The 19,089-nt window shown below is 39.8% G+C and overlaps 1 long non-coding RNA gene across 1 annotated transcript; it reads left to right on the top strand.

The window, feature by feature from the left end:
* The first annotated feature begins 2,755 nt into the window (after positions 1-2,755).
* Positions 2,756-10,531, top strand: LOC144519021 (uncharacterized). Its single transcript, XR_013502067.1, has 3 exons — positions 2,756-3,080; positions 9,861-10,005; positions 10,369-10,531. It is a non-coding gene; the product is annotated as an uncharacterized LOC144519021 (long non-coding RNA).
* Positions 10,532-19,089: the final 8,558 nt, after the last annotated feature.

Here is a 19,089-nt window from a genome sequence, read left to right on the forward strand (position 1 = left end):
ATATGTTTTAATAGGACACAGAGCAACACAGTCATATACATATGCATATACTGTACATACATGTATGCTCACTGTTTGATATGATCTTCTATTAAAGAAATACCACAGCACTAATTCTTAATATATTTTTTATATTAATTAAGTTCTAAACATTCCTGAAAATGGCTCATGGTACAGTTTAGTTTGTTTGACACATACATTCACCCCAAAACCCCTCCCGACGTGGATTTTGTCGCTCTTTATACTTTTCCTCTTTATCCTCCTTTGCTTCCATCATAATTACTACACTACAGGTCGCCACCACTATAAACATAAATATACGTCCTAATAAGCTGCTTGTACAAACAACCTATGGGCTCGTTTTTCAGGGGAGGACAGTGTCTTTCACACAATTCAGCATTTTGTATTTTGTATCAAAGTGTTGCAGTGTCTTTCACTGTTGATATTTTGATAACAGATGTTACAACTTCCTGTCATTAATTCCTTTGAAGTTTCTCTCAACCCTTGCTATAAGGATGATAGTACTGTGTACTGCAACATCAGATTATACAGAGATTAATCAAGGAATAGTGGAAGTGTGTAGTAGTGTAAATTAACCATCTTTCCGCTCCACCAGCAACATTAAATACTGTAATGTGTGTAACGCAAGGACACCAGGTGGGATGTCATTTAATGAAATGTTTTGACAGTTACCAGAACATTCACTCTGTATTTGTAGAAAGGCTTCATCTAGTCTCCATAGCAACAGAGCCATATTTATCCATGGCCTTACATTTCTGGGGTTCTGTAGTTCAATGTATGCTAGAGGAACATGACACACATTTTTAAAGTAGATTTACACACATATTTACGTATGTTTCTTCTGTATCTTCTTCTGATTCTAATTCTGATTCTTTGTTTTGATTCCGGTTCTTAGCGATTCTCGATTCCGATTCTTTGAGGGGTGGAAGTGAAACAGGTCACATGCTTATTTTACAGATAAGAGGAACATTTTATTTCGATTCAGTGGTGATTTACAGTTTTACCGGGGCTTTTCAACGTAAACTAAAGCCACACTTTAGAGCGCCACTTACTGTTCTCATGCTGCAACACAACAAGCGCAGGAAGTACGGCAGCCACTAGGGAAACCAAAACTTGCGAGTGTTAAATTTAGAACCGATGATCGGATTTGAAACCAAATTTTCCATACGATTCCAAAAAACGGTATTTTAGTGTTGCTTTCATTAATGAACATTATGACTAAATATCGTCGTCAACGAACCTTTATCACGTGACGAAAACGAGACACACATGTAAATGCTGGTCATGTGACGATGACTATAATTAAATGTATAATGCAATATTGTTGATGAATAAAAACGAGACTAAATGTGGTTTACAAAATAAAAACTATGCTAAAATGTCCCTTCACTTTCGTTGACCAAAACGAGACGAGACAAAATGTTATAATGTTATTTCCTCTCGTTTAGTTGCGTTATTATTATTATTATTCTTTTGCAGTATTTCTGTTCCCTGTGTCTCACTTCAGGGGCTGCATCAGGTCGCACTCAGGTCGCACTGCGCAGACGCAGGCGACGTTACATCCTCAAGCCCTGTCGCAGCATTATTTAATTTAGAAGATGCAGCGGTGAGTTAGAGAGTGAGACGAGCGTAAATGACAACAAACTAAATTAAGTCTGACACAGAGAAAGGGACCGTGGCCGGCTAGCCGGAGTTCGTCTTTGGGAGAAAAAGAATAAACGACATTTTGAAAAACTTTCATTACATAGAAGTGGAAAACAAAACTGAATGTGTTGTGGAAAAAGATGGGGAGAAATGCGGCCACAAAATCACAGGAAAAAAACACCACGAACCTTAAGAGACATCTCAAGCCATTCCATAATGAAATTGAGGTAAGTCAAAACATTAACGTAACGCTACTTTCTATTTTAGAAAGCTAATGCCAACTCATGAGGCTGTGGTTAATGTGTCTCATTTTAACGTTAGCTTCAGACGTTAGCCACTGGAGCTGAAAACGACTGAGACAAACGTGTGTGACTAGCGTGCGTATTTGTTTGTGCGAGAGAGTGTGTGGGTTTTTAGTTCCTGCCTGACTGACTCCATGTGTACTAAGCATCCCTTGTTGGCCAACATTTTGGTTTTGTCTATACTACTAGGTACTTATACTATATTGACTGGATTACATAGAATTGCATTACTAAAAAGAGACTAAAATACAATTTCCATTGACTAAAACTAGAGTAAAATAGTCATGGATAATTCTTACTAAAATAAGACTAAAATGCTCAGACTTTTAGTTGACTAAAACTTGACTAGACTAAAAAGAGTATGAACATGACTTAAACTAATAAAAACTAAAATGACAGCTTGACACAAAGACTAGACTAAAACTAAAATTAAAATAACACTACGGTATTTGTTAGGAAAACATGATTTCTCCTAACTTACAATTTGTTTGCAATTCAACAGCTTTAGGGGCATTACCACAACCCCCTCGACTGGCTTTATGCTGACAGATTGCAATCAGAATAATAAAATGGCATACAGACATGCATACATTTGGCTAAGTGCATTGCATCACTTCTGGATTTTATCTGGATATGAGACACTTAAGGGGAACTACGTAGTTTTTTAGCTTAATTTACCTTAACTGAACTGCTTCAGAGTCATTGGAATGGTTATATTACTTTTTTTCGGGTTGAATGGTGGCCGTCTCGCTTTCCCCTACCGCCTGTGAGCGGAAAAACCACCCTTGCAACTTTGGGCCAGTCGGGAAATATTGTGTGATATCAGGTCTCGCGATGTAACAAATTGCTTTAAGGCACTGCACACATACAAGCCCCCATAAGAACACGGTAGCGATGGAGTTTTTCACACTATCGTCATGGCTGAGTCGGCAAAAAGAAGCAGAAAGCTAGAAAAGCATTGTTGGAGGAAGAGAGAAAGAGGAAGTGGCAGACTGACCAAGCGAGAAGTCAGACACGAGTAAACATCGGACCTGCGTTTTCAGAACGGCGAGAACTGAGACAAACAGAAGCCTGCAAATCCGATGCTGACCTGGCGTTCTTGCTGTTGCACTTGTAAGTATCGTTGGGATAAACTCTGTTTAATATTTGTATGTCTTGTTATTGTGACCTCAGGATGTTTGCTATTGTCTGTAAAGGTTTTTATTATGATCGCTGTCTGTTACGGGCTTACTAGCTATCTTACTAGCTGTCTACCACAGTGGACATGGCTCCATTCGTTCGCCGGCTTCTTTGAAAACAAATGCACATGACCAGAGGGAGAAGATGGGAGGGGGGCAGAGTCGCCAAAGAGTTTTTACAACAGTGTTGCCAAATATCTATTCCAAAGCTATAGGTGGAGCTCTAGAGAGAAACTTGCGAGCAAAAAGCGAGAAAACAACGAAAAAATTGCCAAAACTGCATAGCGCCCCTTTAAATTACATTTGTAAGTGAAATCTATGACAATTCCTAATTCTTGCAATTATGATTTAGCAAGTTGAAACTATTTGGACGTACTAAGTCGTAAAGCCATATTACTACCTCATTGTCAATATGAGAAAATACCTTTTAAGGAACACAGTAGTTTTTCCCTACTTTACTAGGTATAAAATGTCAGACCATTTAAAATTGGTGGTGATTTAGTAACACTTCAAAATACAAATTGGATCATGATTTTTTTTCACATTCCTCATTATCTGAGGATTGTTCTAGGCCTACTTTGAAAAATGTATTTAGCTTAATTTAACTAAAGTCATAAATGTATATTTATTTGACATTAATACCTTATTGTATATTATATTGCCCATTACTATTATTTTTTTCTCTATCACATGCACATTATATTATTTTTAATATAAACACATATAGGCTATGATTACATGGTTATACTTTAATACTGAAATGTGGATATTTGTTCCCTACATTGTTATTTTAACATAATCATTTTATAGTGGGCTACCACCTACCCTGGAGGTAAAACACTAAATTAGGAATTCATATTAAAACATCCCCAAGCTATACTTACCAATGAACCACTATCTCTGAATGTGTGTCTATGTATGCCTAATTTGAATATGCATGGTCATTTCCGATTGAATTTGCTTCACCGTGTGACTAATTTGTGCTCCAATAAGTAACATATGCCCCAGGCCATATAACCTTGCCAATCTTAGGTTCTAAATAAGCTTTTATAATTCTAAGATGCTAAATGTGTGTGCTATGATTTTGTTAATTCAATTAACCTATTAGAGGTCAGTGCGGAAAAGCCAAGTATAGGTGAGCTACACAGCACGCAACAAACACCTAAGCGGTAAGTAGTCAATACTATTTTGTTGTATTCCCCTTCTATCACCATCATGTTTCTTTACAGCAACTGCAGTTAAAATATAGGCCATGCAACACAACACCCATTTACAAAATTGAAAATACTGTATCACATTTCATGTTTCATAAATAGGTTAGTTAGGCTGTTTCAACGGAATAATTTCCAGTTCCTCCACTACAGATACAACCTCTCTCTTAAACTCTCTCACTCTCTTAATTCAATATAACTCAATTCAATTCAAAGGGGCTTATTGGCATGGAAGTTTCAATAACAACAATGTTGCCAAAGCATCAAAATACAATTTGTCCAAATATTTGGACAGTACACAATGAACAGTAACATGAATATTAACAAAACATTAAGATTAATTTATGTTACCTATATATACAGTATATCTTGTGTGTGGGTGTGTGCATGTTTATTTGTGTTTGTGTGGGTATGTGTGTTTGTTAGCGCATGTTTGTGTGTGTTTATGTATATTTAACACACACACACACACACACACACACACACACACACACACACACACACACACACACACACACACACACCCGAAATGACATGATGAATTGCCTTCATCCATTAGTCTCCAGATTGGGTAATACAAAGACAGACATCTATCCACTGGGGATGAGCTTCATATAATTTGATCCTCCGTTGCTACTTAACCTGTCATTGCTTCTCGGTACCACGTGAGTGGAACACTGCAAAGCCCTCTCACCTTGTACTCAGGTATGAGAGCCCATCACAGAGGACGTATAGCATGGTGTCTTGTAGAATATGTTGGGATGTACTAATGGACTATGGGAACTAAATTGAGAATTCAATAAACATAACATTATGGATTACAGGTAACATATCTTACAGTGCTAGTTATGAGCTTGGCTTTTCAAAAACTAGTTTCACAAAAGGAAGGGTTTGTAACAAATGAAAAAGGAGATGTAAACATCAACAGCATGTGCAGTGTATGTAATTCAAGATGAAACTGGTGGGAACTCTAAATTGTTGTGTTGTGTCTTGAATTAGATGATCGATTTGAGCCTCGGCAGTAATCTTCTTTCTCTGTCAGGCTTGTTTAAAGGATAACTAAAACAAAGGGAAAAAACTGTGCAGGATTTTGACTTAATGCTAAAGTATGACAAAATGTATAGCAAAAAGAGGGTTATGTTTTAAGGTGATGTTTAGACTATTGTTTATTGTTAATATCACGTGCCATAGTCTGATGTGTAAAGGAAAGCACTGATGTTCTCACTATGCACCTCCCTCATCATCCAGCCCTCTCGTCATCCTTCTCTCTTTGCATTCATCTCCACATCCTTCTCTTTCATCTTTCTCTCATAAACACACTTCAGTAACATGCCATATGCACCAGCAAAAGTTCCTGCCATATTGTATACAGTCATAAATCTCCTCACAGCAGGAGGGACAACTGTACTGTATGCTTATTAGTGAGCGCACCTCAATAATAAATTCAGTATTTACTCAGTGTCTTCCAAACTATTTGCTCCAGCAGTGCATTTGCAGGGTTTTGAGAAACTCTTTGAACAAGGTTGTGCAGAAAGTATGTATCATTTTTATTTTTATTTTTTTCCCGGTGTTTTTTTCTTCTCTCACCTTGCTGGTTGTGATCACTGACAGAAAGCATCAGCTTTTTGGGTATGCACATGTGCTAGAGACCACCTGCCGAGAGAGCTGCTGCTGACAGCTTCACACACATCTTAGAATGCCTGTGATGTAACCTCTACCCCTTCCTTGTCAAGGGAAAGTATTTTATATAAATGTTTATGCAGGACAGAGAGGGTTACCGCTAGCTCCTGTTTTCTCTTTGAACAGAAAACAAAATCCAGGACATTTAGGGTAAATCAAACTGCTTCAGATGTTTATTTCAGTCCTCCGTGCTGTCAGGGGTATTTGGTAGACTTTCAAAATAGTCTTTGATTAATTTAAAACATAGTCGGTGTAACAGTGCTTCCATAGAAAAAGGCTACATTTGTCACAATTGACAGATTCACTTATTATTATTTAAAAAAAAAAAGTAACCTAATTGCATTCCTAATAGGGTTAGCTAGTGGTTTACCACACAAGCTTGTGTCATAGTTGTCCAAGACTATCGTGACATTTTGGCAGGCTTACAGTTGCCTACATTGCAATTCACTCAACCCAACAAGAGACACCTGCAGGCTGCATGAGGAGCTTGTCCTGACAGCTTGTCATGCCTAAGACAATCTGAAACTCCACGGACACTTCCAAACTACCCTCCAGTTTGATCATGCCAAGCAACTGGAGCTCAACAATGCGGCCTTCAACCTTCAGCATACTCTAGGGTTCCAAGGGTGTTGAGTATGACTTTCAAATATTTTTTTTCTGTTTCTCCAGAAGCATCATACTTTGTTTAGAATATTGGCAGTACAATAGTTATTGCATACCCTCTGGGGAGGCAGACGCAGCTAACCAAGCTACATAAACGGGTGCACAGCATGTGATTGTGGAGCAGTTATCATCTCCTTTTGTTGCTCACAATGCACCTTTTAGGAACACTGAACACGGGGAGTATTCTTCTTTCTAGAGGGAATCTTTTAGACAGGAAATGAAAACTGAACAAGCATGTCATCAGCTACATATTATACTGTAGACTCTGAGATACTGTACCTCAAGGCTGCCATGACCTTTGAATATGGAAATGGAAATAAAATGTCCACTTTTCTGTCTCTGTATAGTCTCGCATTGCCAGACCTATCTCCAAACAACCCAGAAAACATTCTGGGTTGTTTGCATTTCTTTAAACCAATCACAATCGTCCTGGGTGGCTCTAAATTCCGGCCACAGCGACGCTGCCCCTGCAAAAAAGCCTTGGGAAGGAACTTGTTTTAGTGGAACATGTGCACCCCGCAAAAGAAACCTCCACTCAATACAGTAACATGAAAGAGTAAATTAGCTGGAAACATGGTTAAACATAATGCCAGCTGTTGACTGCTTGAGTGACATGCGAGCGTGAGCTCCAAAACTCTTTCTTTCTTTCTTCCAGTAGTGTGCTATCCTGAGTGCATCCAAATTTGCAGAGGGAGACTGTGTGGCAGGGCTGTACTGGGGTAAAAAATCAGCCCTGGACTTTTGAGACCCAGACCGGCCCACCACAATCAGCCGGACACCACCTGTCCTTGCACTCCCCTTCAACACATGTACATACCAACAGGGTTCAAAATTAGCACCGTTTATCAGCCAAATGCTGGTAAAATAATTTATGTAAGTGGCTGGTAGATTTGCTTGACTCACCAGCCAAAAAAAAAGTAAAATTTTAACAGTCACTAGCCAAAAAAGCTGGTGGACAAAAAGTTAATTTTGAACCCTGCATAACAGCCCCAACTACTGTCACATAGCTGAGTGGTAAGTAAGAGCATGATAATGTACTCACTTAGTCAAAAAGGCTGCCTGGCTCTTGGCAGGTTGAGGGTGGAGCATGGCTGTCATCAAGATGCCTTGTAGCCTATAGTTAAGAAGTGGTAAGTCTGTAAGTTGAGCTAAAGCTGCATTTTGTACACAGTATGTAACTTGTGTTATTGTGGAATGTGGATACATCAGAAAGCTATAGTACTATGTTTGCAAATGCCTTAGCTTGCTAATACATAACTAACATTAGCTTACTAACAGCTGGCATGTCCTCTCTGGTAGACATGGGTGCTAAAATAATTGTTTGACATGCTTAAATCTTGTGTTTTTAGCTAGCTACCGGCACATTGTGGAGTTTGCCGTCGGTGGGGGGGCGATTTAAATGCGCTCTCTCTATGGTAGGATGGAAGTGGGCCATAGTAAGATGTGATTGGCCAGTGTTCAGATGAGAGACAAACCACTCCGCTCCGTACCCCCCGCGACTGACGCTTGCACACGCACAAACACACACACAAACAACACACATACGGTGGGTACAGGAGAAAAAGGAGATGAGACGACACGATGACCTAAATTGAGGACTGCTACGCTCGTTATTGTAAGTGCAATGATAAGTTAAAGTCAGTATTATCAAACCGTATGAATGTGTGTCCCAGCCCAGGCCAGGATAGGAAAATAAGTAACAATGGAAAAATCAACAATCCACTGACACATATGTTCAAATTTGATTCATTCAATAAATTATTATTTTTTTGTCTTAAATCCACCAGCCATTTTCATATTATACCAACATGTGCAGCATCCTGAGCCTTTTTGGTTACAAGGAAAACTCAGCCCAGAGTAGTTTTATTCTCCCCAAAACAAGTTTCCTTTTTATTTTTAAAGAACTATACAAAAAGAATAAATCGCAACTTTTTTGCAACTTTCACTGTCTCCCGCAACTTCATTGCAACAAACCTACAAAAGACATCACAACTTTTGTCGCAATTTTTTACAAAAGATCCTGCGAAATCAGGCATTTTGGGCCGCAACAATCTATAAAAAAGGCCGCGAAATCCTGGAGGGACTGGATCAACATAGACACTATGGGTCTGTCCCCAAGAGTCATCCATTGCAGCAGGATTCCCTCAGGAGACTCACTCTAAATTATGATGCAAAAGACTGTGAGAGCGTTCTTCTACATTACACTCTGAGAAGTTATGATGTCAACAGAGAACGGGTAACCTAATGTTAGCCAAGACTATATATGTATTATTTTTTGAAGATTTGAAAAGTTTTTCTCAATAAGCCTAACCATTTCTATTAAATTATCAAATTCCAGCCTTATACAGGAGAGTAGTTTGCTTGAAATCCAAGCATGAATGCAACCATGTATTTATGAACCATATTCTGTTCATCCTCTTCAGAAAGAAGCAGTTGTACACAATCACTCTGTCAATCTGTTTGTTGTAAAGCTATTTTACCTAAAGTTTTTATTTGTATTACAACAAAGAAATTGCCTGATTCAGTACAGGGAAAGGCATGTATTTTCTTTTAAGCCATGGTACCCATGTTTGTTAAAGACATGTAGCCCATGATAAAAATGAGGCAAACATTAATATATGAATGAATCAAGATAAAACATCACTCTTTGCTATGGGCATATTTTAAATAAGTAATCGTTAATTGTGTACAGTACATGTCTTTCATTTTCTTGACATTTAGCCAACCTTCTCAAGCTTTATGGGGCATGGAGACACAATAATGTCCCTATTTTCCTTCCTCCTTCTCCCTCTCTCCCTCCCTCCTTCCTTCCTCTTTCTTTCTCATTCTTTATTTGCGGCGTACATTGTCACTGTTAAATGGAATAATGATCAAAGAGTTTGTGGCTGCGTATTGTGTGTCCTAACGTTAGTCACACATCAGTGAGTTGAATTTTGATCTGCCTGGAGCGCCGCAGACTAAAAAGCAAGGCAGACGGAGGGAGCAGCAAGGACGTGGAGGAGGAGGGGGTTGGGTGTAAAGAAAGCGAAAATAGGAAACGTGGCAAAGAGCAAAAACAATGTACTCTGGTGCCAGGATCTTTTTTTGTATATCACTGCCTCTCTCTACCTCTCTCTCTTTCTCTCTCTCTTACCATCTATTTTTCTCTGTCTCCCTTGAAGCTTGTCAGTTAAAGCCTTGGCTGCCACCAAGGGAATTGAAGGGTCTAGGATGTGTGTGGAGCAGTGGAGGGAGGGTAACAGACAGAGGGAAATTGAGATGAAGAGAAAGACAGAGAAGAAGAGTCACGGGTGGGTGAATAATGAGGTAATGTAATAATGCTTGTCTTCTCTTTGTGATGACACTACTAAAACATCCCCCCACAAATGCTAAAATGTACAAATTCTCCACTGTCACATGTGAAAATAGCACTAAAAAATGCCATTTTGTCAACCTTAAGTAAATTCATACAGTATAATACTGTATGTAATGTATATGCAGCCTTAGATGCAGTCCTGAAAAAGTGTTAACAAAAATGCAAAAGCTTCACATAATTATATATCTTCCTACCCTGTTATTGCTACACACAAAATGCTATATACAGTTTCATAAGCACCCAATATTTAAGAATTTTCAATGTATCTTTTTCTAGTTAATTGACAGATTGCATTGTCTCCCACACTCTCACAGTGATATGGAGATGATGACAAACAACACATCCACTAAATGCAAAGATGGGAAACTGAAGCTATTTATTCCTGAATTTCCATCAAGTGCACTCTTCTGAAGATATGAGATTTCTGCGGGGCACTGAAGATATTCAAATCAACAGTTTCTATGTGTGTTCCATGAACCCACAGCACAGTTTTCTGTAGACAAAAGTTACACTTTTAGTTGAGTCAGAAATGATCCTGTCACTGGCCCTTTGGCCCTCTAGTCGTATTATTATTAGCCTTGCCTCTGGTTTTGATTCCACAGTGCTGCTGCCCAGTGCTCAGTTTATAAAGTGAGCAAGAGGATGATATACTGTATCCATTAAACTGCCGTATGTTAATATTGCTACTGTATTGAATATGAGGTTCCATTCTGTAAAGGAAGTCTTTTTGATCCATTGCCTGTTTCAAGATTTGTTTCTGTTGTCTTTATTCTTGACAACTTTCCTTACTCACTGACACAGCAGATACTCAAAGTGCTCAGTTCCTCTCAAGCTCTTGTCTTTTGAGAGACTCAAGGGCTGATATGTTACATCAGAAAACCCACAGCTGTCAGAGAGCTTGTGCTTATACAATAAAGGCTTACTAAAAAAAATAGTTATTTGCAGTAGTTGTGATGAATAACAATAACCATTTGTTTTCATATCAGACTACTGTAACAAATGCGCATGCCATGCATACACAAGTTCTCACACACTCACACACACACACACACACACACACACACACACACACACACACACACACACACACACACACACACACACAACTTCACCTCTGCTTAACTCCCCTGAGGTTTACAGGTAGCCCTCAGAAGTTTGATGTTGAACCCCTTGTGAACTCATTAGTTTGCAAATGCCTGTGCAGTATGCCTTCGTGTTTGTGCACGAATTTGCATTTGTGTGTGTGTGTGTGTGTGTGTGTGTGTGTGGACATACTCGGCTGAGTGATGGAAATATTTTTGAGGGATGTGAATGATGACAGGCTATGTGTGCTTGCTTGTGTGTTTTTTTTTGTCTTCAGTAAAAGCATCTTTGCTATGGCTAGTACATCTTGCAAAGACCATGACCCTCCCCAGGACCACTCCTCCATCTCTCTTCTCAAGAGGGTCTTGGCCTGGGGAAGATAATTGGGAGCCGTAAGACACAGGCAGGCAAAGACAGAAATACCAAGGCAGTTAGTTGTAGTTCATCATGGCTCACAAAGGCCACACTCACACTCACAGCAAACCTAACTCCAAAAAAATAAATAAGCATGGATTAAATCAATTCCCGGTCAGTTCACATCATCAAACATGTACAAAAATGTACTTTTTCCTTCTCTTCCAGGTGGGGTAAGAAGCAACCACAGGCATACAATAATGTTTCTGCTGTAGACGGCTATTCATACAACTCTTTTGAACAGCCCAACCTAGCCACAAGCAGGCAGATATCTCCTGCCTCATTGAAGCAGTACTAACCGGGACAACCTTCAGTGACACAACTACAGCACTCATGGGATCTACGCGTCTGTCCTAGAAGAAAAGAGTTCAGGGGTCTTGGCTCAAGAAAAATAATTGGGTAGCAGACAGACAGGCCACAGTCAAGCCAGGCCAAATTTATCCAAGTAGCAGACAGACATAAACTAGGCAGTTAGTGAGTCCAGTGAGGCCAGAGCAGCACTGACCAGGGCAACCAATATGTTGACATGACACCCAGAACACACCAGGGGATATATGGCTTCAGCTGGGAGATAGAGATGTGGAAGTGCTCTGAGGAGATATGGTCTTTCAATCTGCGGGCTGTCCCTGTTAGTTTATTTTTTTTTATTTTTACAAAAATCCTGTTCAAAAAGGATGCTTTTTATAAAACAAATGAATTAAACCTTTTTATTTTTGTATTCTTGATGGCCTAAAATCACAACAATTTGTTTCTTTGAAAGGCCATCAAATACTTTCATTATGTCAGCTTCCAGTTCAGTGAAATAAACCATCATCTTGTATGGCAAAAATAAAGGGAAGCCTGCTCTTCTGTCTTGAGCAGACTGAGGAATACAACTCAGAAGAAAATACATTTTCAACAAAATTGTGAGGCAATTTTTAACAGAGACAGTCCAATAATGGCCATGAGACATACCGGCAGTGTTTTCATGGAAATAAGTGCAGCAGCATTTATGAATAGCTTAAAAAAACCCTATAAAGTTGGAAGACAGTATTAAATTGAATTCTCAGGCAGGTAATGGTTTGCAAGATATTTTAATTTCATCAAATCTTTTTCTTCTTCTTCTTTTGGCACAAAAAAGGGTAATATAATTTGAAACTGCAACATTACTTATTGCCCTTTTTAAAAATAGTCAGCCAGAGGATTAATGAAAGTCATTAAGAGTCCCCTTATTTAGATTCTGTGGCCCAAAGTCAAGTGCATGCATCCTGGCCAAAGCTGCAGTAACTGACCAAGCCAGCCTGCTAGATGACATGCCCTCACAATGCCTTCACATCCACCACAACACACTGGGGATCTATGGGGACAGCCAGGGCAGACAAGGTGAGAGCCTCATTTCTCAGTGCTGAGAGAGATACAGTAATTGGCCAACGGACAGAGACAGACTGCATTCTCACTGCAGTCACAGAGCCCTAAAAATATAATACTTTTGTTATTATTATTTTGTGTGTCAAATGTGTAATATTAACACCCAAGGCAGATATACAGTATATTACCTCACCTAGCCATGTTAGGCTGGCTAATAGAAGATCATTTTAAGAGCGTTTTCACACCTATACTGTAGTTTGTTTGCTTTGGTCCGAATCAGTTAAGTTCGTAAACTTGGAGCGATTTCCCCTTGGTTCAGTTTCGTTTCACACCTGGAAAAATCCAAGCATACCAAAATGCGTCATTACAAATCACTCAAGAAATTCACTCCTTATTGGTCGGATGTGTCTGGGGGCGGGAGCAAGAGAGTAATTACAGGAAGAAGGTCCTGTGTTCTGGACTAGTGTATATTTCTTGCATATCGATTGTCAAACCAGCTCATTTCATTTAAATAATAATCAGACATTGTTTCGCAAGCGACCTTACTACGTCTGCTCTGGTCACCGAGACTTCGCTCTTATCTGACGGTGTCTTGTCTCCAACCACGGAGATGCGATTGACGGACGGCAAGCTTGACCTTTTTCTATTACTGGGAGAGAAACACTGCACGCTGCTAGAGTTGTATGTTCTGCCACATCGCAGATTGCAAAGCACACCTGATTACAGGAGACATTAGCTCAGACAAGGTCGGATCACGATCTCACCACAAACAAACCGCTCCAGAGTTTGTTTGAAAGCGTACTGAGACCACCTCATCCAGCAGGTCTCGGTACGCGTGTTTGGTCCGCTTTCGGTGCGCACCCGAGTGCGATTGACGTATTCTCACCTGTCCAAATTAATTGCCCCAGCAGGGCAAACAAATTCTAGTACGATTCAACTGAACTAAATGAGGCAGGTGTGAAAGCACCCTAAGAGTGTGTTGTTTTCAACTGACATCTGCATGAAGTGCTGGAAATGTGTTCAATTGAACCTTTCAAATAGTTTTTTTTTTTTTTTTCAGATTTGGACCCCTTGCTCTGTTGTAAGAACACTTGACACTGTTGCATGTGTTTCTTCTTAATGTCCTTTTGAAGAGCACGCCCAAATATAGAGTAGCTAAGGGGATTTGGGCCAGGTTTGAGACAAGCGTGTGAGTGTGTGTATGTGTGTGTTGGGTTAGTGTACAGTATGTGTGTTGTTGGCCCCAGGGAGTCCGACTCAGACCAAATTACCTGTCAGGGGTTGACATCACCTACCCCACAGCCAACCATACACAGAGGACAACTGGGCCCTGCTCCAAGGCTCCTGCGATCTGTCAGCTCAACTAGCCTCTCCTTCTTTCTCTTTCCATTTATCTGAATATATGTTCTTTCCTTTCCTTTCCTTCAACTGTTTTCAGTATAATAGTATAGGTCAGAAAAGTCAGGATGGCCTCTAAAAAAAGTGCCCAATGTCTCCCTCTGGTGCTGGTAATTACTGCAGCCTATTGGCACTACAGCATAAGCACATGCCCCCATATACACACCACATAGGGCTGCTAGACACATATAAATGCCGGTGTCTCTCTCTGTCACACACACCTGGAGGTAGATGTGTCAGGGGTCTTTGCATCCTTGGGTCCTAAGGCCCCTGGCTATCTCTCATCATGCCACTATCACCACTTGTGAATGGATGTCCCCAACACACAGATCATCATTCCGACACTGAGACACACCACAAATTGCTCCCAAACAAGCCCACACACATACATACACATAATTGAAAATGAGTGTCATCCATAAGCATAATACCCACACAGGATGATACGCAGTTCCCCCCAGTTCTCTCTCTCTCTATGTATTTGTATATATATTCGTGTCTGTATCTTTTTCTAACACATACGCACAAACACAAGCACACGTGCACGCAACGCACGCACACAAGCACACGCACGCACACACACCCTATGACCCCTCACAGTCACCAGAGAGTGAGAAAATGGAGCCTGAACCAACATGTCTGATTGGGCTGCACTTGTCAAAACAGCAGTAGGAGGCATTGAATGAAGCTGAATGTTCTCAGAACTGTTCTCTCAAGGTCACCGATTTTTCAACTAGACTTCCTAAAGGGAAAAGACTTGACTGACTATTGACTGCGCACATACAATATGTGATATGTATAATACATTTTTAACACTACGGGCCAAAGCTAAATACAGATGTTGCTCGTGGTGAATGCAACAATGTTTTTCAGTAGATGCATCCCTGAGCCATGGGTGTCCAAGAGTTGAATATTTTCACCCCAACCACAAACTGCAGAAACTCATTCCAAGCACTACTAATAAAACTAATTATTGTATGGTTGCAATAAACGTAAGCTACATGGAGTGCCTCTATGGTTCCTTAAGAAATGTACTGTAAGCATGGTTACTGGCCATGTGTGCTACTCGTTGGCATTTTATTTGGACGTTAACCATCCCTGTGGCCCCGTGGTCTAAGATGCATTCAAACAAGTTCTGGGTTTATATCTGGCTGGAGACCACCCGACTGTGTCACATTCCTCCTTCTCTATGTATTTCATATCACTCTCTTGTATAAAATCAAACCAAAATGATTTCAAATATCAAAAAGTTGTGCCATTACATCTTAAATGATATTTTTGACAAATTGAAGCCAACTGCAAAGCACTGAAATATCACAGAATGAGTTTTAGTAGGTGAAACGTTATGTACAAGTAATGATAGCTATACAGTACATATATGAGAACAGAAGTTGATCATTTTTGGTTATTTGTAAAGCGGTATGTTTGATTGTATGATTGGTGAGCTGGTTCAGTAAACATTGTAGTGTGTGAAATGCTAAAATCCAGTTTTGTTCAACCTTGTGAGCACATGAGCACAATACAACAAGTCTGCATGGAAGAGCATAATAAGGCATTTGCTACAGTAATAATATATATTTTTTATCAAACTTTTTTTTTATAAAATAAAATAAAACTCTGCCAGAAGTTAAACATATGAAACGTGTTATGTGAAACAGTCTAAAAAGGAGGGAGATACCTTTTCAAGGCAGTAGACCAAAGGATAACAAACACCTAAGCTTAATAGGGGATTTGTTGCAACCCCACTGATATTGCCTGATAAATCAACTTCTGCATGCACACAGAAATGCATCATCTGATTTATCCAACCACCGTGAAAGACTGAAATTGCTTTTTTCATGTGTAACAACACTCCTGCTACATGCTGAAGGGCTTCTTTTAAGACCTAGGAGCTTCAAGCAGTTTTTCGATGTGTCAGGATTTCTATTCATTTGGCGTCCAGGCATGTAAAACCACCACAGGCTCACCCACATGTAAATCCTCTCAGTACAAGTCGACATAAACCCATTTCCAGTAAGGGACAGCTGGACTTAAAGTTATTTAGTGATGCTGTCAGGCGATTTATTCCTACTTGGTCCAATTTACATGGAACTTTCACCGTCTTGAGCTATGCAGCTTTCTTGTTGAGATTGAATGTGTGTTGGGAAGATCCGTCCTTTTAAGCAGACTGGAGTTTCAACATTGAGTCCAAGATTGACTAGCTGTCACCAGATATTGATTTCTTCTCGCCTACTTAGTTCATAGCAATAAGCAAAGGGTAAATCCCGGGGTACCACAAAGTTCCTGCATGGACAGGAGCCTGCAATTCACTAATGCAGTGTTTTGGTCTTATTTTTATCCTGTGATGTAAAATCCAGGTTACACTAAGTAACTTTGAAACACTGTCCCAGCACTCATTACACTCAAAACACCATCATTCTGCTTATTATCGACATGCATTCTGTTCAACTCAGGAAGTTATCAGGATAAAACAAAGTTAGAAAACAATATGCATGTTTGTTCTTTTTGTCTCCAGAAAGAACAAACATGCCAGCCAGAGACATAAAGAAGCTTTATAGCCCAAAGCAGGTTATACATTAACAATTTAAAGTTTACTATTAAAATGCCATCAAGACAAATGAGACTTACAAGTTCCTGAATTACGATGTTGTGGTATTCATCAGCTGATTAGAGATCATAATTGTTACGACGCAGTGGTTAATCAGCTCGCTAAAAGAATAATGAGGGGATGCCTGTTAGCAAGCCAAACACCTGCAAGGGGAAACGCTCTATAGATGTGTGTGTGTGTGTGTGTGTGTGTGTGTGTGTGTGTGCGTGCGTGTGTGTGTGTTTGGTTGGACGTTGTCCAAGTGGAGTACTTATACCTGCACTTGTTGCCACTCTAATAAGAGAATCTGGCAGACACCGCTCCACAGCATCACCCACAGCAAACAGTAGAATAACATATCTCTGGTGCTTTTTCTGCTACTTTTTCTTTTACTCTGATTTGTTTGTACCTCTGCGTCTTTCTCACATACTCACTCCACTCACTTTTTCTTTTAAGAAAAACAAAACAAAAACAAAACTAAAATCAATACTACAGAACAGAAAGGTAAATGGGCAAGAAAGGAGTGTGATAACAACGCAGTGAATCTAACAGGACACTTTTTGTTCTGAATAATACTGTTTACTTAACAGGCTAAATGAAGTGGAATTCAACAACACAACATAGTCAATTTTTAGAAGCTTACCATATTCCATTTTATTTCTAAAATGTTCCAGTATATGGCGCCACAAACTACAGCCTCCAAAACAAAAAAAGAATCACATAGAAAGAGGGAGATAGATACGGTAGATAGAGAGAAACATTGCACTGTTGTGGCAGTTCTGCAGGGGGGGGGGGATTTTTCTGCTAGTGTGAGCCAAGATAACTACATGTTACTAACAGTAGAGAGTGTGTGTGTGTGTGTGTGTGTGTGTGTGTGTGTGTGTGTGTGTGTGTGTGTGTGTGTGTGTGTGTGTGTGTGTGTGTGTGCAGTAGAGGGTGATTTGTGTGTTTGTGTGGTGGGGAGATAGTTATTTATGCAGGACCACTAAGTCATATCCAATAGATGTCTAGCCTCCTCCAGATCTCCTCGGCCTAAGCTGAGTAGCCTCTATCTATGAAGACCAGCAGTAGCCTATATGCATTGCCCAAGGAGAGACGCACAAGTCCCTCTTCACTTACAATTACATCTTGGCAACCGGGAATTCCCAAGATTTGCCACAACACACAGTCCACCCCAGTTAACCTTATTTTTTTTCCCATCTGCACAGACAGGACAGAATGGAAAGGTTCACAGGAAGGCAGCACTGCAAAAATGATCAGACTTGTCAGCAAGAAGGGAATGAAATAATCCAGTATCATTGTCAAATAAATTGTCCATTTTTAGATGTTTTTCTTTCCCCCTCTGATTATGATTACATCAAATGTTTTAAGGTGACTACTTGAAGTTACCTGCTTGAGGATGATTTAAATGAAAGGAAATATTAAAAATTCAATTTAGTCAAACCTCCAACCTCCTATTTAAGTTAATTTAAATGTGTTTTCAATGTTGGTCATTGGATTGGAGCAGTGTTGGAAAAAGATTCCTAAGGAAAACCCCTTTTCTGCATTGTTTCCAGTGGATGTCACACCAGATTAGGGGCAATGTAGAAGGACAGTGGAGGGTGAAGGGGTGCGTTTGACGTGCATCATGGGCCGGGGCAGGCAGACCCCCTGCCGGGTGGCCTCGGCTGTCGTAACCTTTAATTATAGCTACATTGACAGGGTTGCAGATGGTCCAGCTTGAAAGGGATTACAGACACAGGATATTACACAGTCTCTGTGCATCTATCTCTATTTTTTTTTCTTCGTGTGTGTGCGTCTTTCTCTCTGTCTCTCTGTCCCACTATCCTTCATCTTTGAATTTAATTGTATGTCACCTTGTGCAACCTGCATTGGCAATTATAGTATAACGTGTGATGTTCATATAGTGATTTTAAAAGCAAGGTGGCTTGGTGTTAAAACACTGACATTATGGTTTTGCATGGCATCTTATACTTGCAATTTTAACCCAATAATTCTCAAACTACTTCACCTGAAAAAATCATATCCTAAATGATGGCACTTAAAGCTAAAATAAAGAATGAGCCACAAGCTGAATGGATGTTGATTTTTTTTATTCTCTAGTGTGCCATTTTTTCTTATCCTGCAGTAATACAAACCCTTGCATCCATGCTCCTGAAAGCCCATCTTCCCTTATTCATACAGACATTAGTTGTGCTTTTACTTT

This window comes from Sander vitreus, chromosome 6 (assembly GCF_031162955.1).
Source record: "Sander vitreus isolate 19-12246 chromosome 6, sanVit1, whole genome shotgun sequence".
Classification (NCBI taxonomy): Eukaryota; Metazoa; Chordata; class Actinopteri; order Perciformes; family Percidae; genus Sander; species Sander vitreus.